Source organism: Talpa occidentalis, unplaced genomic scaffold, assembly GCF_014898055.3.
Source record: "Talpa occidentalis isolate TD23 unplaced genomic scaffold, MPIMG_talOcc4v2.1 talOcc4.3, whole genome shotgun sequence".
NCBI lineage: Eukaryota > Metazoa > Chordata > Mammalia > Eulipotyphla > Talpidae > Talpa > Talpa occidentalis.
In genome coordinates this window covers 123,526,210-123,550,502 of record NW_023603184.1, presented here as the reverse complement: position 1 = coordinate 123,550,502, position 24,293 = coordinate 123,526,210, and the positions used below count along the sequence as shown (strand labels likewise).

At 44.3% G+C, this 24,293-nt stretch overlaps 1 pseudogene; it reads right to left on the bottom strand.

Annotated features, from left to right (window-relative positions):
- Nucleotides 1-1,417: 1,417 nt before the first annotated feature.
- LOC119255178 (glyceraldehyde-3-phosphate dehydrogenase-like) lies at nucleotides 1,418-23,890 on the bottom strand (annotated as a pseudogene).
- Nucleotides 23,891-24,293: the final 403 nt, after the last annotated feature.

Below are 24,293 nucleotides of genomic sequence, written 5' to 3'. Positions count from 1 at the left end.
AAATAGAGCACTAAGCTCAGGGAAGCAACATGTTTAAAACATGACAATGTAATCTTATTTTAAAGTCATCTTCTATGTTTAATCTTCTATTTGAGATCTTTAGACATCAGTATATTTTATATGAAACTCCTATTAGCCTTATAACTGCAGCCAATACAGAAGTTAAAATTTATGAGGTCAAGTGGGAATAACCTTTTATTAAAATTGAAACAAAAGAACTTATGAATAGCATCAGATTTATATATAGTGATTATTTAAAACTTTGCAGTCTGTTTTAAAAACAATACATAAGCAAAGGAATGGCCTTATAAGATCTAGTATTTTTTTTTCCATGTGAGCATGTTCAAAAATTTTAAATTGAAGTTTTTTTTTAGCAAAGCCAAATTAGCATGAAGTAATCTTAAGTTAAAAAGGTCACTTTTTGTTTTCAAAAAACCAAACAGGTATGTAATCTTTAAAAGTAAGTACCCACCACTGGAAGGGTATGGAAAACTGAACCCTTCAGTATGTAATAAAAACAAAAAGCTAAACACACCAAGTAAAACAAAATTTATATTTAGACTATCAAATTTTTTCTTTAACAAACTTTTACTAATTAAGAGAAAATTTACAGTCGGATAACTAGAATTCACTAATATTTGGTAGTGCCAAAATTTATCTAAAAAGCAAATTTCTATTTATGGCACAGAATAGAATTTCCCAAATATTTTCAGTGCTTGTCTGTTAATGATCAACCAAAAGCACAAGGTGACATTTTCATAACATAATTAATTTAGAAGATGTCTTCTTGGCTTTAAATCTTTTTCTTAATGTGTGCAAAGGGGCATGGGAAAGGATGGTCATACAGAGAGGGCCTTTTTCACCTTAGCTTAGTTCAGTGGGGTCATTAAATTTAAAGTAGGCATAACAAGTTTGCAAAGCTCCAGTTGATGAGACTATATTCTCAGCTTTTGTAGCTGACAATCATTTGCAGTTTTCCTCTCTTTCTTTCTTTCTTTCTTTCTTTCTTTCTTTCTTTCTTTCTTTCTTTCTTTCTTTCTTTCTTTCTTTCTTTCTTTCTTTCTTTCTTTCTTTCTTTCTTTCTTTCTTTCTTTCTTTCTTTCTTTCTTTTTCTTTTTGATGATATATACAAAAGTTAGAGCAGGCACACAGATCAGAATTGTATAATGAGGTTTACACTGAGGTTTTTTTTTTTTTTTAAACTTCTGTTAAAATAGATAAAGATGTTTGTTAACATCGTTCAAAGCACTTCTCTTTACAAATTGGATGCCCCCTGGTACATACAGTTTTCAGTTTCTCTTTCCTACCAAGATGCTTTCCAAGAACCGCTGGCCAGCCAGAAGAGCCTAAACATACTTTGCTTAAATACTTTTTGCCCCACACCATCGGGATAAACGCCACCCCTTTTGCCTTGTGCTCAGGGGTCCTTAAGACCCTCGGGGTGCTCTTCACAAAGTTCTGGAGGGAGAACTGAGTAGCGGCTGATGATCCACTTGGTGGTGATCCCGCGTCTCTGCGAGCCGGGCTCCGCGCACAGCCTGGAGGCTGCGCCGCGGGGTGATCTGTGCCCGCCGCGCGCGCAACAGCTGCGGGGTCCCCGCGCGCGGCTGGCGGGGCGGGCGTTGTGCGTAGGGGCCCCACTAACAGGCCGTGATCGCCTTTCCCGAGCCCTGCGCTCCCCGCGGGGCGTCTCCCCGGCCCACAGCGCTATCCCTACTGAGAGTGGCGGGAGGGCGCGGCCACACTCTTCGCTGGTCCTTTTCTGAAAAACAAAATTTCGCGTGTCCTCGTGGATTGGAAAGCGTCAGCTCAGCGCCGCAGTAACGATTTGGGGCAACCAGGATCGCCGCGCTCGCGGGTCCCGCGCGCCTTCGGGGTGGGGTGTTGTGGCACCGGGAGATCCGGGGTCAGAATGGCCGGTTGCCTCAAGCCAGTGCTGGGTTAGTTGGGTGCAGATCACCCAGTTCGCTGGGGAACCGGCTCGAGTCTGCGCATTTCCCCTCGAGGGTCTCCAAGACGTCCCCGCGGCCCCCACACCTGTCCCTATCCACCGCTCCTTCTCTGGTGACGGGAAGGGCTACAGCCTCCTAGGTGGCCTCATCACGCCCCAGACGGCCAGCCCTGACATTGGCCCCGCAGTCCGCAAACTCTCCCTCACCCCCACCCCCAGTCTTGTGCTTGTGGCAGCAAGGCTAGAGAGGGCTTTTAGTCTTCACCCCGACCCTGGATTAGGGGGCACACTAACAAAGTCTTGCTGAGTTTGGGGTGCCTTCATGCGCATCAGGGTTATGATTCTCCATCTCCAGCGTCAGGTCAATAGAGGAGAGATTTTGTTTTGCTTTTAATAAGTCTGGAGGGACGGGTATGATAAGGGCCCTTAAAATCTTGCTGTCTAGTGGTAGCCTGGCCAGGGCGGAGCTAGCTCTGCAGGAAGCAGGAAGGTGCCCCCCCCCCCCCCCCCCCCGCAGCCTGAGCGCACAACCTAAGCCTCTCTGAGTCCAGGCCTGTAGCTTGCCTGCTGCTCCACCTCTCAGATCTACCCTCTCATCTGCTGTTGGCCTGGAGGCATCCCTGCCTAGCGCCCTTATGTCTCCCTTTTCCTTTCTTCTCTTTCCTTCTCCATCCCCTCTCTTCCTGCTCTGTAGTTTAACCCTCTGGGGAGTTGTATCCAGTCTCATGACTCATAAATCTGTCTGTATCCCAGACTTCTTGGCAATCCTAATGAGCTGCCTGGTGAATAAATTCCTTGGCTGACTATCAGGTTTTAAGTCTAAAACTCAAATTCACTATCTTCTGTTTGGAAGCAGCTCTTCCTCCTGCCTCCCTTGTTACCTGTTCCTATTAAAGCCCCTACCCCACTGAGCACAATGTTAGACTTAATATGTGACTCCTTTCCTGCCCAGCCATCCTCTCTGAGGGGGCAATCCATCCTGCAATGTTCTTGCACAAGCCTTTGCCATCTCTTGGCTATTATCTCCCATGCTAATGGGAGATTATGTCACAACAGCCTGCCAGATTAAATCTTCCTAGTCATGACCTCTGCTTGATCAAAAGCCTCAAAGGCCTGCACTGTTGACTAAAACCTAAAGATTGAACTTGTATTTAAAAATATCTGAGATCTGATCCAGGTCAGTTTTCTAGATTTAATACCAGATTTCCCCCTTCCTTATCCACCCTTCAGCCAAACCAAATTATCCATGTTTCCCTCCACTTGGAATTCCTTTTAATGTCCACTCATCTAGATTTTACTCATTAGCTAGAGGGGTCTGGGCTGTGTCAGTCACAACTTTGTGTTGCTTGCTTTCATAAGATCATATATAATTAAATTATAAACTCCACGAAGTCAGATCTCTGTTGTTATTCAAGTATCTGGCCTGCACCTGATAACAAATGCCTGCTTTCTGGTCTCTCTTTTGTCTTAGCTTCTGAAAAGTGAGTCTAATAATTTAAACCACCAAAATCTGCTGCAATGCAACTACTGATGGGTTGCCACACACCTTATACATCCAGCCAGAGGGTACTTTTTTTTTTTCCACATGCATCTTAAAGTATATTATTGTTTAAGTCAGGTTTGGGCACATCTGGTGGCTATAGCAGTTTTCAGCTGACCTTGAATAATGGATTATTGTTTATGGCATCCCTGCCAAACTCCCGACACCTTTTCTGCCACTGTGACTCAGTCAAAAAAAACTCTTTTTACTCACTTCTCCATTAGGTGTTGCCAGCCAGAAATACGCAGAAATCTTATAGCTGGAAACATAAAGGACCAGCTGGGGAATAACAACAGTTGGCCTGATAATAATCACCACTGACATTCATCAATAGCTGTAAAAATGTGCCAGTGCAGTGTTCAACACTTTCACAGCTCAGCTCATGTAATACAAGGACTCGCCTAGGTAGCTACTGTATTTTCTCTATTGGACAGATGCAGAAGCCAAGGCACAGACAAGTCATAAATATGCCTAAGATCACATTTAGAGCTAGTTTAAGGGGCAGAAGAGGTATTCCAAATTGTCAGCATTTTATGAAGCTCAGTGATGGAAGCAGAAAGTTTGCAATCCAGTTGGGGACAAAGAGGGAAGTAGAAAATACTTTGGATGAGCAAATAGCTCTCAGTTCTTGGTACACAGCTTTGGCATGGGAAGTTTGTATGACAGCAATCTGTTCCTCCTCTTGGCTGTCCCTCCTTGGTCACACAATGCCTCACCCACAGAGTGGGTGCATGGAATGTGCTATAGAACTAAACTGAGGGCTTCCCTAGTGGCGCAAGGGGGTAAGATGCAACTTCTGAAGCTGTCCCGCAGCTACTGCAGCATGGGTTCGACCCCTGGCCAGGGAGCTGCCCACATGGTGCAGCCAACCTCTCCTGTCTTGCCCGCTGTTCCCCTCAGCAGTGTATTTCAGTCAATTTGCTTGTTCTGTTCCCCACTCGGTCTCCGGTGAATCCTCTCACCACCCCCCCACCCCATACCTCTGGCCTGTACCCCAGTTCTTGTATGCATAAATAAATAAATCTTAAAAAAATTAAAGAAAAAAAAGGACTGAATTGAATTGCTAAATGGTGTTATTACTGCCTTGCCCAGTAGCAAGGCAGGTGTGGCTGGGGTTGCTGGAGGGCTGGAGGGAAGAGGGCAGACTTGAGGGATGAATAAGGTTTAGAGGATGTTATAACATCCTGAATGTTTGTGAACCTCCAGTCCCCTCTCCCACTCCCACCAGATCCTTGCTACCCACGCACCCCCATTTCATGTGTTGAGATCCTAACTCCCAGGGTGATGGTATTTAAATGGTGATTAGGCCATGAGGATGGAGCCCAACCAAAAAGGATCAGTGCCTTCATACAAGAGACCCCAGGGAGCTTCCTCACAGTGACAAAAGAGCATGACGACCATCAGTGACCCAGGAACTGGGTTCTCCCTAGACACAGAATCTACCTGCACCTTGATCTTGGGCTTGCTAATCTCCAGAACTGTGAGTGATGTTTAAGTTACCCAGTCCCCTGTGCTTTGTTATGGCAGCCTGAACAGACTGAAACAGTTTCTTTTCCTTTGCTGCCTTCCAATTCCCACCCCTGTCTTCTTTCCTGGTAGGTGCTTTTTAATTCTGAATCTTGTAAAAGTTTATTTTTTTATAACAATCCAAGGATGGATCCGTTTTCTTCCTGAGCCTTGACAGCCACTAAATCTCTTCCATTTGCTAATGCCTCTAAGTCTTGTCTTTTCCCCCCAGGTCAAAATGCTGTAAGGATTGTCCAGAGCTGTGCTGCCCCAATAGCCGTGTAATGTAACCACGGAGGCAAGTTTTTACATTACCAATTACATTACAAATTACAAATTTTCTAGTAGACACACTGTGAAAAGTAAACAGGTGAAACATTTAATATCTTTTATTAAGCCAATATGCCCCAAATATTGTCATTTCAACATCTAATCAATATAAAATTATTAATGAAGTATTTTACATTCTTTTTTTTGGCAACCATCTTCAAACTCTGGCATGTGTCTTGCACTTAAACAGCGTATCTCTGTCTGGATGAGCCTCATTTCAAGGGATCGAGAGCCACATCTAGGTCACAGCTATGGTACAGGACTGTACAGGTCTGGAGCCATAGGCAGCTCTTCCCAACCTTTTCGAGGTCATGGGAGTCTTAGGAAGTGGTACCTTGTGTGGCGTGCCTGGGAGAAGTGGAGAAGGTTGAAGGTTGATGCACAGCTCAAAGGATCCAGCCTCCTTCCTGCCCAGGACCCAGATGGCAAATACCATTTCTCAACTTTTTAAAGTTTCATATTCACTTTCGAAAAATAGAAAAACCTTATAGCTCTCTATTAGAAAATTCAAAATGAGTAACTTTTACTTTGCAAATGAAACTTTTTCCACTTGCTGAAACTGTGAATTTACTTTCAAATGGACATATGCCCCCGGCCCCCATGGGCACTGGGATTCGCAGACCAGAGCGGGGGTCCCATAGCAGACCTGCTGACCCTTCCTCCCATGCCGTTCGAATCAGCTCTGGTCTAGTTGGGCTGTCTCCCGGTGAGCTGCCGTCAGTGTCTGAAATGGTGAGAAGCACAGAAATCCCCAGAAAGTTCCTGACTTGCCTAGTTCCTGGGGCTTTTTAATTGAAAGGGAGAATTTTAAATAAACACACCCTAGGACACCCTGCCCCGGCAAGGAGAGATGGGGGATGGGGCGTGGGTTGGGCACTGATTACTTGCCTAATGGATTTAGAAAAGCATCTGAAAGTCCCCTCCCTTCCATCCCTGGACCATGTGCCAGGCAGGCTGGTAGGTATGCACAGAGCAGCACCTCTCACTTGTTCACTGCTGTGTCCTCTAGCCTGACCCCGGGCCTGACCCATGCAGGGGCTCTGCGAATGCCCCTTGGATCAATACACCTCTGTGTCTCCACTGATGGCCCAGAAGTTGTCAGAATCATTGTCTGGCTGGGTTCATTCTTTCTAAGGTGACGGTGACGGTGTTTTCAACTGTCCCCCCAGATCAGGGCAGCTCAGTTTCCACTTGTGCAGGGTCTGTTTGGGCTTGGAAGGCACTCTGTTCTGGAGCAGGGGAGTCTCAGGCAGAAATTTATCAGCCAGCAAAGCTTGCCAAAAATTGAGAGACCAACTGAGGCTTGGGATGCACATGCTCCAAGGACCTGTGTGGGGTTGGTGAAGCTGCCCCAAGTTTTGGGTACTACCACAACTCTGAGTTCCTAAAGGATGAGGAGGATTTACAGAAGGCTTGGTTTTTGGCTGACACTCCTAGTTAAATCTTGCCAAAGGTTTATCCTCTGTACTTCACATTAAGATAATAATAGGTTTAAAAGCTTTTTCCACTCTGATGGTATTTGTTCTCTGTCTTTCCAGTTTCGAGCTGACATTGACACCCCATCCTGTCTTTTCTCCTGCTCAGGGGCGGTCCTCCTTGCTATCCTACATCCTCATCTCTCTGCCTTCCCCTTCTATGGTGGCGGAGGCCCCCCAGCTGTCTGCATCCCACTCCCTTCACACATACACAGCTCAAGTCCTGCCTCCTCATGCCCAAGATCTACATCTCTTTATGTATCTTCCCTCCAAGTCAAAACCCAAGCACCTCAGAACCTGGGTCTCACGCAGTTGTGTCCGGGACAGTCATTCATCCTGTCCTCTGGGGAAGGCCTTGTGACCCATCCTGCCTGATGGACCATCCTGCACAAGGGCTTCCAGTCACTGGGGTGAAATCCAGTCCCTACTCCGTGCCCAGGCCCTGACCTATAGGGCACGTCCACCCAGAGGAAGGGAGCCTTTGTCTCATGTACGCCAAGGTGATCTAGGGGCTAGAGCTGCTATGAGGCGGAGACAGAAAGAACCTCATGGCCCCGCCCTGACGGAAGTCAGGTCCAGGAGGGGGAGATATGGTGCAGAAAACAACAGACATAAAGGTGTGCTTAGCACTGGGCAGGGCAACACAGGAAAATCAAAGGTGTTACTAGACAGAACAATAGTGACTCCTTCATAAATGAGAGGCAGAGCTGGCTTCATGAAGAAGTGCTGTTTTGTTGATATCTAAGAGGAGAGAGAGTGAAGTCGGGTATACAAAGAGAGAAGGGAGAAAGGTAGTGAGAGAGGCAGGGAGGGGAAATCCCAGGTTGAGGAGTGGTGTGATGGTTAAATTTATGCATCACTTGGTGCCCAGTGGTTTGGTCTGACACTGGTTTAGATGTTGCTGTGAAGGTATTTTGTAGCTGTGATTAACAGTCAGTTAGCTTTAAGTCAGGGACATTACCTTTGATAATGTGGGTGAGCCTCAAATTGAGCTGAAGACCATAAAAGCAAAAACCAAGGTTTTCCAAAGGAAAGTGTTCTGCCTCAAAATTGCAACACAGAAGTCTTTTTTTTTTTTTTAAAGATTTATTTATTTATTTATACAAACACTGGGTATAGTCAGAAGCGCGGGAGGGTGAGAGAATTCACCAGAGCTAGAGTGGGGAGCAGAACAGGCAGACTGATGAAGCACACTGCTGAGGGGAGCAGCGGGCGGCAGGAGAGGTCTGCACACCATGTGGTACCCTCTGCTGGGGATCGAACCGGCGCTGCAGAGGCTGTGGGCAGCTTCACAACCCAGCGCTCAGCCGCTGCGCCACCCGGGAGGCCCTGCAACATAGAAGTCCTACCTGAGCTTCCAGTCTGCTGGCTGCCTTACAGATTTCAGACTTGTCATATCCCATGATTGTGTGAGCCACTTCCTAAAGACAAATCTCTATGTGCATATGTGTGTGTGTATATATATGTATGTGTGTATCTGTGTGTACCTGTGTGTGCATGTTATGCATGCATGTTCATATGTGTAGGGACATAGTGTGATTCTCTGGCCATCGTAACTGATGCAGGTGGCTTATAGAAAGGCCTCGAGGAAGGGAAATGTTAGGTCCGTTCAAAGAGCTAACGGAGCTCGTGTGCAGCTATCCTGGTACAAGGAGCCTCGGGAAGTGTTGCCGGGAAGATCATTAAGACTTTGGAAGCCATATTATGAATGGCATGTTTTCCAACCCATATGTCCCCAAATAGATGAATGGATCCAAAAGTTATGGTATATTTACACAATGGAATATTACTCAGTGATCAAAAAAACAAACTCATGCCATTTTCAGCAACATGGATGGAGCTGGAAGGGAATTAAGCTGAAATAAGTCAGAAGGAAAAAGATAAACATCGGATGGTCTCACTTACATGTGAAATATAGAGAAGCCAAACAAAAGGTCAAGAAAAAGACAAAACTTGCAAGCTGACCATAGATATGAGGCATACAGCAAGGAGTGGGGTGAGGGGAGTCAAAACAGGGCAGGGAAGAACACAAGGGGATATGGTGATGGTTCGTGGGTGATGTGGTGGTGGGAGAACTATGGAGACTACAACAATGTAAGAAAAAATTAATAAAAAAAGAGAAAGAAAAGAATTGTATGTTTTTGTTGGACTGCGGTATGGAGTGCGGGTGCTTTGGTGGTGGTTGCACTATGGCAAAAAAGGGGAGGGGGTGCTATACTTCTAAAATGCAAGTGATGATGTAAAATAAAGAACACACTGCAGCTAAAAAAAAAAAAAATGGGGGCTTCACTAGTGGCGCAGCGGGTTGAGCGCAGCGCTGTGAAGCTGTCCACAGCCTTTGCAGTGCCGGTTCGATTCCCTGCCGGCCAGGGAGCAACCCTCATTGCATGGCAGACCTCTCCTGTCTCACCCTCTGCTCCCCTCAGCAGTGCTTTCTGTCCATCTGCCTGTTCTGCTCCCTACTCTGTCTCTGGTGAAGCTTCTTACCCTCACGTGACTCTGGCATGTACCCCAGCTCTAGTATAAATAAATAAAATCTTAAAAAAAAAAAAAGACTTGAGTGTTTTATTGTTAGCACAAAGGAAGTCATCAGAAGCTGTTTATTGTGAATTATGCATTTTTCTCCCTATTCATGCACTCTGTGGCTGATCTGTGGCCTAACAAATCAACTGTACCTCAAACTGTACCTCACTACCTCAAACACCCAAAACACCCCCAAGCAGTAAGGGGAGTGACTAATGCTGAGAATTAGCAGGCAGGTGTGTGTGGGTTATTTTGATCTGGAAAGGCTTCCTAAGGCACCACCTATACTGGTTCAGTCGGCTCCTACAGCAGTGACCACAAGGCTGGTCCTCACCAGCACTCAGGTCTTCTCTGCAGCTGGAGACACACAGACTCGCCCCTCACTTCCCTCTGGGTGGGCCAGTGAGCTGCGGGCAGGTGGGAAGGGTCCTGAGGTGCTTCTTACACCCACTTCAGCATGAGGACATCAGTGCCTTTCCACATAAGCTCTTCTATGGCATCCTGGCCAACAGCTGGAGGGAATGAAGTCCCATGCTCCCGAGTGCCCAGGCCAGGCTCAGGTGGTGAGATGTGGCAGAGTTGGGGTCAGTGAGAGGTCCTCAGGGTCCAGGTTCACATCTGGTGTGTCACTGCATATGAGAGCAGACAGAAGCCAGTCCCTTGGCTTCCAGAACTCCCAGGACTTGGAGACCTCACAGGGTGAAGGAGTGACCTTCGTTATAGCCTGGGGTCTGTTCCTTCACCCACCAGAAACCTAACTTTATTAGAGCTCTAGAGTCGATTGGCCACTAGGAACCCAATCCAACTCCCAGAGATTATTTTATAATACAGACCCATGACATTAATTTACAAGGAGAAACCAGACCATGCAGATAATATTGGGCCAGTGTCCTTCTTCCCACAGGCAAATCCAGAGGAAGCCAAAATGTGATCAAAAGACTCTTGGTGGGCTGAGAATTAGGCAGAAATAATTGAATGCTATTTCACTCTATTCATAGAGAAGCTTGATGGATGATGCCAACATCGTGGCTAAAACAGGGGTCACATGGGTCACCTTGGTGATCAAGCCCCCATATATGGGTACTTGATGTAAATATTTGTTGAATGAATAAATGAATTAGACACCTGTCTAGGATGAACTCATGAGTGATAAGAGGCGAAAATATCCTTAGCAGCTCACACTTAATATGTGCTGCTACCTGCCAAGCTCTTTGCATGGGCTGCATCCTTTAATCCTCCCAACAACTCCACGGCGTGAGCACTGGGGTGCGTGAGCACCCCATTGTAGTTGAGAAAACTGGGACTTGGGACAGTTAGACAACTCACTCCCCAAATCCTACAACTTGGAAATGATGGGGCTGGGGCCGGATCCATTCAGTGCACTCCCAAACCTTAAGTCACATGTGTTGTGCTTTAGTATCACCCTCCCCAGAAGGAGACTGCCTCTACTGTCTTCCTCTGTGAGACCCATTTTCTATAATTGATCAGAACATACAGATATACTCTTCTGTACATAGGGAAACACTGTTTCCTCTGCACAAGGGTCATATTTGCTGATATGCCTGATTTTTTCTTTAACCTACTTTCCAGGTTTCATGTTTTCTCTAGTTTCCTGCCTTGCTGCATTGGATGATATTGAAGGTGTACACCTGTCTCTGTTGAGCAGAACTTCTTTATTTCCATATGGGCATCTCTCCATTTCCCCCTGTTGGCTTGTAGCAACTATATAAATATATACATGTAATTTATATATTATAATTATAAATAACTAATAAGTTAGTTATTTATAGCTGTGAGTGTGGGCCAGGGGAGAAGTCCAACACTTAAGACAGGTGATGAGACTCAGTCATCTGCATGTATGAACAGGAGTGCCAGTGAGTCAAGAAGGTACTGGGAGAAGAAACGCTCCCATCCTGGGCAAAAGGCAGGGGTGACAAGTTGACAATCTTAGCTCTTCACTGAGGTCCCCCCACTCTCTGTGACAGGCAAGTAACGTGTTGTTGTGAGGAAGAGGAAGAAGCCCATGGTATATGCTGTGCTTTGGTTTCTTGTCACCTGTATACATCCAGGTATAGGGTTGAGAAATGAGAAGGGTGTAAACTATATAAATGAGTTTAAGTGAAATTCTATCCATAGACAAATCTTTAAAATTAAAAGCTCCGAGAAACATCACCTTGGCTTTATTAACATTTCCCAATCTAACATCCAACCCCCCTTGTGTGGGCATTGTGATTGAGAGATATTGTAATTGAAAGAGTGTTCAAGCCCAACATGTTTTTGTCAATATATCCAGGACTTTCACCAAGATCAAGAGAACATGGTCGAGTATGTTCCCTAGGGCCTGGAAGCCCCTAAACTCCACAAATTAAAATGGGATCCCAGGACTCAATTCCCTTATATGACACTGAGGTGATTGTGTAACATGCTCTATTGCCTGTAATAGGAAAGACAGATACTCCAGCGGTTCCTGAGCAACTGGAATGTAGTGACTCTAGGCAGGAGGGAGTGGGTCAGGGATCCTGGGAAGCAGGATGAAAAATCACTCACCCCCACAAAGGGTTGGTTGTATTAATACAGGACGGGTTGCCTTCTGTGTACAATGGCACCTCCGAGCTTGACTTGAGAAAGGGGACCCTGGCTGCACGTTGGAGGTGCTGAGGAAGTGCAGTGGGATATTTGGGAGTCATATGGGTGAGGAAGAACTGGAGGGAAAAGCGATAAGGATACAGGACAGCTTTCTGCGTTAGCCCCTGAGTTGATCTAGCAGGGGCCAACTTCCCTCCCTTAGGGTGTAATTCACATTTTGGAATATTAGGGTAGCCCTCTTACTGGTTTCAGGCTTCAGGAGGGAAGGCCTTCTGTAAAAGTTATAGTGTTGTGAGTAGAACTCAACCTACTGCTTGGTTGAAGGGTGGTGTGGCAGTGGTGGGGTACAGAAAGTACTTCCCCCTCTAGTAGTGGAACCGGCTTTTCAGGGTCAGCTTCTCTGCCGTTTGAGGCGGTGAAAGATGTTCTTTCTCCTTGCTGCAGGTCTAGAGGTGGAACAAGCTTGGAGGAATTTGTTGACCATCGTCTGCCAGTCCACCTGGCCTCTCAGAGGTGGTTTGCATCGCCCCACTGCCCGTTTGCTGTGGAGAGACCCAGATCCTGAGAATGACATGGGATATTATGTATATGTAATTCCACTGTTTAACATTATCTTTCAAGGTTCTACCTTTCCTTGATTTCAATGATTTTTTTAAAACTTATTTTTTGGGAAAGCAATAGACATCCACAAATCATTGGCAGAAATATTGATATCTTCTCTGCAGTATTCCAGTCATTCCAGTTGCCTTTGCTGGAAAGAGTGGTCTTATTTTTCTAGAATTAGTAGAGCCATTTCAAAGAAATGACAAAGGAAGACCCAATACCTACAAAGTTTGTTTTATCTTCTCATTCATGTTTCAGAGCATTTATCCACCCACCCATCCAAATGTCCATCCACCTGTCCCTCCTCTTATCCATCCATACTTCCATCTAGACCTTTACGTCTTGATGCCAGGCAGAGAGAGAAAGAGAAGACTAAGAGGAGACTTTTAATTTATAGCCTGGAGTGAGGAGCCTTACAGGGAAATTAACAATTTCACCATTGACTCACTATAATCAGGTAAGAATCAAGATAGGTGGTGCAGGGCAGGGATTGCAGGTGGGAAAAGCCTCCCAGAGACTGCTTAAGGATTACACAAAACCATGATTACTCTGTTAAATGGGATTGTGACTCAGAAGTGATTTGTATCTTAGAACTGTGGTCTTCTTAATATGTTTTCCTTGCAGAACTTCTTAGTTACCAATAATTTTTCATTAATCAATAGCCGTATAGCTGCTGTGGCAAAAATGACACACACGCACGCACAAAGCTGCCAAGCCAGAACCAATACCTCAGGAGTTGATAAATAATTTTCTAAAAATTAGCATCACTAGATCTATTATGATAAGCTCTTGGGATGTTTTTTTTTAAGAAACAAGCATTTCTGAAAATTACCTGACAACAAAATATTTTTGGGTATCCAAATGAACATTTCATCTCTTTTTCCAGTAACTATGCTGGCTAATTTCTCTGCAGTTTTTTTTCTCTAGAGGTTACTATACATTTCTGCCAGCATCTGTCAGATTTTTTTTGGATCAAGAATCTTGCTTACAAGTTGTCCTATCAATCATTTTGTACATATTTAACTATCCAACTGGGAAATTAATGATGCCAAACTTCACAGGACCCATAGAGCCTATCTGTGATAGAGATAAGCCTGTAGAATATTATGGAACTAGCATGAAAGAACATATTGAAAATAAATTAAGCATTTAAGATCCAACAACTTTGAGAAGTGAAAGATTGTGTTTTTACCTGTTTAAAGACTTTTCTCAGATGGTCTCTACCTTGTTTGGTGGAGGCAGCACCTGGCTTCTCTAGCTGTCATCCAGGTCTTTGTTATAAATACTCCTGTGGAAAACCCAGCCCCTCCAGAAGGCTCTAGTGGAGGACAAATTGGTCTTCTAGGCTTGGTTTTGAGTGCACAAGCTGAGACTCTTATAAGCATTTTATTTGATTAAAGCATGTTCCATTACCTGAAAAGTGTCTCAAGGTGAAAAGTGGGTTAAAATTATAAAATCTGAACTGGCACCATCTTAAGTGGGTACTAGTCAAATTTCCTGTCCAAGTTGCAGGAATGTCAGCCATTCTGAGGTATATTTCTCTACTCAATTCTTAGTAGAATGAGAGAAAGTGAAGGGGAGAGTGAGAGAAATCCCCCAGTCACCTCCTTCTGTCACTAGCTACTTAATATTTAGTTATAGACATTTCGCTGGTATATGTCCATTTATGTGGATAAAGATATTCCTACAATTTAATCCAATTTATGTTCTGTATTTGGTAAAATAGAAACAACTGTATGGCAACTTTTTTTTTTTTAATTCCTTGACATCCCACAAAATGTTCTGAGTATTATGGACACATGGAGTTTTTCTTCCTGTAGGCTGTAGACTTTCAATTTCTTTAATATTTCCTGAGATCTTTCCCTTTTTTTTTTTTTTTTGCATACTTAAAACATGAATTTCAAGTAAAGCCCAAGCCTCTGGGCATTTTGGTATTGATGGCACGGAGCAGCTGTCCTGAATCACAATGTCAAGAAGAGCCCCATGCGCAGCTCTGCAGAAGGCCATGGTCCTCCCACCTTTTGGAGAGTTAGGACAAAGGGCTGTTTCCTGCTCTCAGAACAGCATCTCCTCCTCCCAGTTTCTCTTGTGCCTGTCACTTAAATTAGAGTATTTTTGTTTTGAGAATGAAAAAACCTGCTTGTTGTAAAACGTTGGGTGTGTTGGGTGTGTTCCATCTGTGAGTGGAGTGTGGGTTTCTATTCTAGGCACATAAGGAAGCAAAAGTGACAGGTGGGGCTTCCCTCTCATGAAATGAGTGAGTAGCACAGAGATGAATTCTGAAACGTCTAGAATAGGCAGAAACATCAGAGAAGGTGAGGAGAGCTGGGGGAAGCCGAATAGGTCAGCCATGTTCTCATACCTGTCGTCAAAGGAGTTTAGACAGTGAGTGAGGGGACATGGTGGGGATTCACTTTGATTATAGAGCATGAGACCCTGCAAAGGCAGCTGGCCTGGACAAGGGCTGAGGAGGGCCTGCACTCCTGGCGGGAGGGTTGTGCTGGAAGTGTATAGGCAGCAGTTTCTCTTGGCACAAGTAGAGGAGACATTGCCCAGAACAAGCTCAGATCTCTGCCTCTTCTAGAAACCAAGGTGTCTTTCCCTAATCCCTACTGGCCTTGCCCAGTGTGAGGGAGTTGGGAGGGAATAGAGGAAAGATGATTGATCTATTTGTAAGTTGTTTTGAAAACCTGAGGTGTTTCTCAAAGGAAACATGCCAGGTGATGGGAGCTGAGCAAAGGGAAAGTGAGCGTTGGGCGTTCTCCTCAACAAGGTGCCTCAGCAGCAGCGGCCCAGTGGGTCCCCACTGCCTCTTGGGCAGAGGGTGGTGGAGAACTGGGAGCGATTGAGTCATCTTGTTTACAGTTTAAGTTCCACACAGTGTAGGTATGGGCTGTTGTACACGACAGGCCTTCTAAACCTATACTCTAAGAAACCAAGCTTACATTTAACTTATCACTGCAAGTAACTGGAGCCCTGATCATTTTTGCAAGTAACACAGCTGCTCAGGATCATTTTATGTGCAGCCTCTGTTGATGTGATATTCAGTGACTGCAGCCTCGATTTCCCATTGGCCGTGAAGCTGATCTGTGAGAATAAACTTTACTTCTGTGAGCACTTGGGGCTCAAACACTGCACTGTGGGCATTTGAAGAATCCAGTGGGGTGGCTTCCATTTCTGGGTAGTCAGTCTGCTGCTTTCAAACTCTGGTTCCACCAATGCCTAAGTGACCTAGGGCAGCCCCCCCACATCCCCCCCCCCCCATCTTTCTGTGCTCCAGCATTGCCATATGTAATCCTGGGGGCAAAACTGCTGCCTGGGATTGTGGTCTTCAAGACTCAACATGCATCAAAATATCCTGAAGGGCCTGTGAAAGCAAAATGCTGGGCCCCAGCTCAAGTGCTGACTCAGTAGCCCTGAGAATTCTAACAAATTTCCAGGTGATGCCAAGGCGGCAGGGCCAGGGACCACACTTGGAAAGTGATACAACCCATAGGATTGTTGTTAGTGTCAACAGAGAATTCATGTAAAACCACGTTGTAAGCAAATAAATAGCTTGGCTCCTGTTATTGCTGTCATCACCCTGGTTAATCGTGAGAAATGCGTAGTCGTGTGCTAGGACTGTGCTCTTTCTAATGAATGGGAACTGGATATTTTCCGCCTGCTCAGCACACAGATCCATCCACCTTCAGGCCTCAGGGCATCATGTGCCTGGACCCCTCTGGCTGTTAGCTATGGAGCTGTTAATTAACTTTCTCCAGGTGCTCACCCTGCCTTTCCAGCAGGACCCGTGCCATACACAAGCCTTGTTCTGTACCCGGTCCCATCATAAAATACACTTGCAGGTCACAGTCACATGGTCTCATGGCTGGCCTACAGCATCCTTCCTGCTGGTCAACAGGAGCGGCATCCTAGACTGACTGGGATTTAATCAGCTAAAGAGGGGTTTGCAGAGGGTCAGAGTTGGGGAGCTCTGATGTTGTCAGAAGTGTGGAGGAGATCCAACATCCAGTGAGCGCTTGCTTAGAAATTTCAGGGAAGGGATTGCGTGAGACAGGAGGGATGGGGATGTCCTAGGCCACAGTCTCTGTGTGTTTTGTTTTCAGCAGCTATAGGTGCAGCCCTTCCTCCCCAGGGGACTCTCTGTCTTCCAACAACCACCCACACTCAAGCCTCAGCTCTTCTTTACATAATGATGCACACCTGAAATTTACACCCTGTTCACATGCAATGTTACCTCGATGTAAAATTAAAAAAAACCCTAGATCTCAATAAATTCTATTGACTAATGAAATCACCTGTTGTGATTGCCTTTAATTCCTTTGCTGTTGAAAAATGGGGATGATTTTAGGTTAAAAATAGTAATAATGGGGCCTCTCTGGTGGTGCAAGGGTTTAAGCACCGACTATGAAGCAATCCACAGCCTCTGCAGCACGTGTTTGATTCCCAGCCATCCAGGGAGTAACCCACATGGTGCAGCAGACCTCTCCTGACTCGCCCGCTGCTCCCCTCAGCAGTGTCTTTCATTCAGTCTGCCTGTTCTGCTCCCCACTCTGTTTCTGGTGAATCCTCTCACCCCCCCCCCACATCTCTGGTCTGTACCCCAGCTCTTATATGCATAAATAAATAAATCTTTTTTTAAAAAGTAGTAATAATGTTCAAGTAGTTTGTGACCACCTCTGCTGACTCAGGTACAAATGCCCTGAGTTTCTTTTTTCTTTTCTGAATTTTAATGATGTAGTTCTCCATCATTGTCCTGGCTGACTTACCTGGTGCCCTCTCAGAGTCCCGTGAAAGGTCCTGCACTGGTGATCTAGCCATTGAATGAATGATTGCTCCCGGGCTCCTTTGGCACATTCTGTCACACTGCACGTCAGCAATACTTTCTGGGTATCTTTGTGTATTTCTGTGCTAGGTACTAGGAAGAGAGAAATGCAAAGACAGGACCCTGCCTTCCACATGAAGCCGGTGGTCTGTTAGGGAGACTAATTTATAACTCGTCATTTGATGGAGCATGAGATGTTTCGAAGTCTATACAAGGTCCTGGGAGCGAGAGATGCCCCCTGGCATGTGGGAACAGCTCACGAATTATGGTGCTGAAAGTGCTGACTCCTTAGGGAATGCAGGCTCACACGAGGCCTCCTAGAGGCGGTATCTGAGCAGGGGTTTACTTCTAATCCATCGTGGGGAGTAGTAAACCACCTATGCTCATAACTTAGAGTTGAAAGAGCTCTCCATGAGAACCAAAGATCCTCTTCTATGGACTGAATACTCCTGGGGTTTAGTGCAGGAACTTTGCAACTCTCAGCAGTATTTTCTGCTTGTTAAGAGTCAAGGTTATGTTCCATGGGGCTGAATTTGCCAGAAGAATATCCTTCAGCAAAGTGGGAGCATGTGGACAACTTGATCAGAATAGCATAGGATGAATCAGGCTTGGATGTCACCCCCAAGTCGTAGCATGTCTCTACTCCAGAGGTCCTCAGGAATGTGGAGATGAACAGATGCCATAACTTTTCTGCTTACACCTTTCTTTGCTTCAATCTTTCCTTCACTCCCAATGTTACTGTTCCCTTTTCTTTCAGAGCAGTGATTCAATGGACCATATAGTGCAGTAATGAGGCTGGATAAAAATGTGCAGCCACTGCACTGTCTGAGAAGCATATGGGTGAGCACAGGGTTCTGCAGATATTTGAAACTGCAAGTGAGTGAATCACTGAATGTGCATTGTGTAATGACTTTTGACTCCCTTTTTATTTCCCAAGTAGTGGGTGGCATGCTCCAGTTATTAATATGTCATTCCCATGATCTAGAATAAAATACATTGGTCACAGAGAGAAAGAGGTAGAATCACACTTTTAAATTATTCACGATCACAAGTTCAGATTTGTCGAATGTTCCAGAAATCACTGTCATTCCCTTGGCTACACAAGACACAAAGGGTAGAATTACCCTTAGGAAAGAGTAGGAAGCTGTGATTTCTTGTTTCTTCTTGATAAATGAGGCAGTTAGAAAACTATCTTTATGTTTAAGAAGTTGGGTTTTTTTTTTTTCTGTTGCTCTTTCTTAGGAGTCACGATAGACCATTTTTGGTGTTTTTTTTGATGCCTAGCTCAGTTTTTAAGATGGTATTCAATAGATATTCATTGGATTTCCTTTAGTAGTATGAGATTTTCCTGATTCCTTTATTGTCATCTTTTGGTAAGAATCTTCATTTATATTAGTGACATCAATGATTGATTGTTCTGTAGAGTTTAGTTTTGAATCTTAATTTCTCAGTCTTCATCCGAATCCATGTTCAAATCCTGCCATCTGCTTCTTCTCCCACAACATTTCTAGGATCCAGCTTTTCTCTTGCATCAGTTACCCCTTTCTCTGAACCTGGATGTCTTTATACACAGACTATTGCAGAAACTTCTTTGACCATTTCCAAAAAAGCAGAATTCACTTTCTGAGAAAATATCACTATAGGCACCTATTGGCTTTCCTTCAGTATACCAAACTCCACCCTTTTCTTCTTTCAATATTTCACCTAATGTTACTGCCTTGCTCAAACTCAAGAATTTTAGTCTATCTAATTTAGGTTGGGTTGCTAAAATTGAACATAATGCTTCGTACCTTTTAAATTATGTTCTTGGTTTTTTTTTTGAAAATGATATGTGTGTGTGTGTGTGTGTGTGTGTGTGTAATAGTACATGACCTCCAGATACTCTGCCTAGAAACTTGACCTATAAGAACATAGCTGTTCTGCTTTAGAAAAGTAAAATTTATGATGTGGTTCCTTCAACAGATCAGTGTCCTTCTAATACCTGTATATTACAATGGCTACATATTTCTCCAGAAAACAGTCTTGTTGAATAGATTATCCATGTGCATATTATACAATTCAAAAGTTTTCAAAGATATTCAACGCAGAGCCTCTCTGTGTTCTTGTCTGGCAGTGGCATAGCCCTTCCAAGGAAGCACAACTGTCGGCAGTTTCTTGAGTATCCTTCCAGAGGCACAAAAGTTTTCTTGTGCTGTCAGATGTTTCCTCCTTCTAGAAGCAGTAAGCTACCCAAGGACAAGATCTGAATCTTGCTACCATCTAAATCAACTACCATAACAATGCACACTTGAAACTTAATGTTGTACCACAATGTTACTTCAACAAAAATTTATAAAAAGTTACCTATGTCTCAATAAATTCCATTGACTAATCAAATCACCTGTTTCACTTAACCTGAATTCCTTTGCTATTGAGAAATAAGGAGGACTTCAGGCTAAAAGCATTAAAAATATTCAAGTAGAATGCAACCACCTCTGCTGACTCAGTTACAAAGTGCCAAATGAAGAATGCCTGGCTTTGTGCCCTGTGCTGGTGGCCTTAATTAAACCCGATGGGAACAGCAGTCTCTTGGCCTGGAGTATCTTTGCGAGATTCCTTGGGTGTAGTAGGAGTGGAGGAGCAAGATATAGAATGTGGAGGACCCCAAGTCTGTGTGAGTGTGTGATGATTGTCATCATCATCAGGGGTGCAGTCTTGCTCGATTTCCTGCTCAAGACTCCTCAACCCAGCTAGAAGGGATCATGCTCAGCGAAATAAGTCAGAAAGAAAAAGAAAAATACCAGAAGGTCTCGCTCATAGCAGGAATTTAGGAAACCTAAATAAGGGACCAGGAAAAAGACTGATTAATACAAAGTAAAAATCAAAATCAACAAGCAACTATAAACCAGAGACACACTACGGGGGAAGGAGGTGGGAGAGGAAGGATTAGGGTCAAAATAAGGAGGAGTGCAATTGTATGGGGAATATAACCAAAATGAAAATGCATATATTGTGCAAAAATGAAAAATGATGTAAGAATTATATAAAATAAAATATTAAAAAATAATAAAATAACTAAATAGAACTTAAAAAAAAAAAAAGACTCCTCAAGCCCTTTTCACATGGTGCTTGAATGTCCTTCAGGTTGCCCAAAGCACTGGCCACCTCTCCATGGTGTCAGGGGTTGGTTACCAGCCTCACTCCCCCACCCCCCTATTATGCAGAAAATACATTATAGCAAGAAGTTCATTTATAAAAAATGAATGTCCTTGTTATTTTACATGTTCCTTAGAATAAAAATCTATTTCTTTATTTTGGGGAAGAGACTAGAGGAATTTATTTCTTCATTGATTTGGGGAGAAAGACTAGAGAAAATGCTATAAATGCCTACAAAGCCACGGCTGAAGGCATAAATTGGCACTGCTTTGCAAACTCTACTCACAGATAGCACAGCAAAATGTAACTGAGATGATCACCACCAGCTCCCCATTCTCCTTCACCCTAGGAGGGGTTCTTTGCAGGGAGTAATGGTGAGATAACAGCCTCTTTGGCGAGATGATGGTAAATGGATTTAGCATCTGTCGGAACCAAGAATAATCTGTACAGTAAAAGAAGGGTCCTGAATTAGACATGCCATCCACACTGCAGTGTGGGGTAGGAACGGTACCAGAAACACAGATATATCTAGAACTGGGGCAGAGAACCAAGTCTATAGAGTCTAAGGAAAGGGTTTTCTCCATGGATTGTTATCAATAAATATCTGGATTGAGTGGTATGCTGAGAATTTTTTCCCCCAGTATGCAAGATTGATATGGAGTGCTCCTTAGAGCAATGCATTAAAAACAAAAACAAAAACAAAAACAAAGCCTGACTGACAAAACTCACACTCCCAGGGATTTTGTTTTAATTGTTCTGGGAAGGAGAAACAAGTATCAGCAGTCAAAGAAGTCCATAGGTGTTTGCAATGTGCACCAAGGATTAAGAATCCTGCTCAAAGAATGGTCTCTGCTGGGTCATTTCTGCCTGGGGTGCTCGTGAGTCCCAGGAGTAACCCAAATGTGATGACCAGGGAGAGGGACTTGAGAGAAGGGCACCATGAGTCCCAGCTATGGCCCATATCCCCAGGGTTCACGTCAAACTAATCAAGGCAGGTAGGTTTGTAGGAGATGGTATAACACACAGGACACTGGGGAGAACAAATTACTGGTAATAGTTGTGGAAACTCGAGTTGTGACACCCCTGGAGAAATCTCATGAAGTCTGAAAATAAGCCTAAAACCTTATTAGTGGACTATCAATAACTGAAGTATTCAGTATATGCAGTCATTAATATTTATAAGAATGTTTTACATAATAAAAAATTAAACAAGTGGCAATGGGGAAAATCCTCTAAAATTGAATATTAAACAGAAGAAAATGAACCTAGCTGTAAATAAAATTGATGGCCTCACCATAAGACATTAATCCAAGCTATATTCTCTTACTAGGATAGATCATTATAAAGATTAAAAGAACTTTACTAACCAAGTTTGTGGTTGATGTACTGAGTGTAGTGATTCTGAAACTATTTTGTATGTATTGCAGAATTAAGCAAATGAATAATACATTCATTGTTGGGAACTAGGTTCTCACTCTGGGCGAAAAGGAGGTACAAATATGGAATGAGGGAAAGTGGGGAAGAACCCTGTGGTGTTGGAGTGGAACTAGAGGAATCAGTATAGCTTCATTTCTTTAAAAAAAATTCACATTTCCTGTCCACTAGCTCTGTCCACTAACGTGCCCCAAGAGCAAAGTTACCCCATTAGCACGAACAATCCTGGCAACATATCTGGTGTCTAAGTATCATTTCACATTAAAAATAACCAAGGCTCCCTGGAGAAAAAGGCCAACTACAGATTTGGGGCAAGGAGATGCCACAACTGGTCAGGAAAGGACAAATAAGCCTGAACATCTTGTTGAGCCAGAAAGTAAGGATGAGCTCAAAAGCTGATGGAGCTACATCAAAAGGGTACAGGTGCCAGATGGAAGGGGTGCTACTTTCCAAATTTAGGATGATTTGAGAATAAAAACCATGATGGCTAGTATGGGTTTTGTCTGTTTGGGGCAGGATATAGTATACTTTACTGATGGTACGTGGCAAGGTAGAGCTCCCTCAGCCCTTTTGTTTTCTTGGGGACCTGGGATGGAAGTGTTATGGAGTCAGGAGATTCTGTGTGTTGGATGGGTGGGGGGAGGGCTCAGCAGTTGCTGAAGGCCTTTCTCTTCCACTTGTGCTCTTCCTGGGCTGGTAATCTAGGGGAGCCTTACTCCTACATGGACCAGCATGTTTCTGCAAACAAATTCATTGTCATACCAGGAAAAGAGCTTGACAACATGGTTATTGAGGGCAATGCCAGCCCCCGCATCAAAGGTGGAGTAAAGGGTGTCACTGTTAAAGTTTCAGGAGACAGCCTAGTCTTCGGGGCAACACAGGATACCCTTGAGGGGACCCTGGACTCCTCCTTTACCATCTTCTTGATGTTGTCATACTCGGAAGCTTTTCTAGGTATCACTGAGCTCCATGACTGACATGTAGGGGTGGGGACATGGAAGGCCATGCTAGTCAACTTTCAGTTCAGCTCAGGGATGACCTTGTCGACAGCTTTGGCTGTTTCAGTAGAAGTGAGGATGCTGTTCTGGGTAGCCCAGGGGACATCACATGACAGCTTCCCAGAGCCATCTGTGGTCTCCTGGGTGGCAGTGATGGCATGGACTGACTTCATCACAATTCCATCCCAGGCCCTCTAGAGAATGGAAGGGGCTTTAGGAGCTCTGGCTTATCATACACCATCACTAAAGTATCCTGTCCCTCCATGATGCCCCCTGGGTGACCTTGGTCAGGAGGGTCAAGTGCAGGAGAGCTGCTGACAATCTTGAGAGAGTTGTAGTTCTTGTGGTTCAAACCCATCACACACATGGCAGCATCAGTGAAAGTGGCAGAGATGACCCTTTTGGCCCCACCTTTCAAGTAAGCCCCTGTCTTCTCCAAGGCAGTGAAAACATTTAATGGATTCTAGCACGTATTCATCATCACCATCACCCCATCTGATGTTGGCTGGAAGATGGAGATGGGCTTTCCACTGCTGACAAGCTTCCTGTTCTCAATGTGACTGTGCCATTGAAGTGGTGTTGGGTGGAATCATACTGGAAAATGTAGTTGAGGTTTAATGGAAAGTCACTGATGGCAACAATAGCCACTTCACTAAAGTTGAAAGCAGCCCGGCTCACCAGAGCACTCAATATTGTGAAATCATTTCTGTCCACTGTTCCCCATGGTGTCTCATGGATGCAGCTGGCACTGCATGAGAAGAAGAGGTGGTCTGTTGAAGAGGAGGAGCAGAGAGTCTGGAGTAGATTTTGACATTTTTTTAAAGGAATGTGTGAATCCAGACCTGATGGTCTTTGTTGTTGTTATTGTTGGTGAAGTAAGGGACAGTCTTTATCTAGTAGACTTGACTAACATTACCTCTTGTACTTGGGCTCCACAGTGCTAGCCAAAAAAAGAAACACCTGATTTAGAAATGCATCAGCCATGACCCCAAAGTCATGAGTGGAAAAGAACCCAGCTGTGAAAATGCTGCTTCCTGACTGACACCTATATGTCCACGGCCTTACCCTCCACCTTCAGCATCAAACTTTGAGTTTCCACATAGAAATGTTCTTGTCTGTCTGACTGCATTTGTCTTGTTAAATACAGCAAGAAAATGAGGGTCTTATTTTTATTTTTATTTATTTATTTATTTATTTATTTTTTAATTTAATTTTTTTTTATAGAGGCATGTTTTATTTATTTATTTGTTTGTTTGTTTTGTTTATACATGCACTGGGTACAGTCAGAAGCGCGGGAGGGTGAGAGAATTCACCAGAGCCAGAGCGGGGAGCAGAGCAGGCAGAAGGACCGAAGTACACTGCTGAAGGGAGCAGCGGGCGGCAGGAG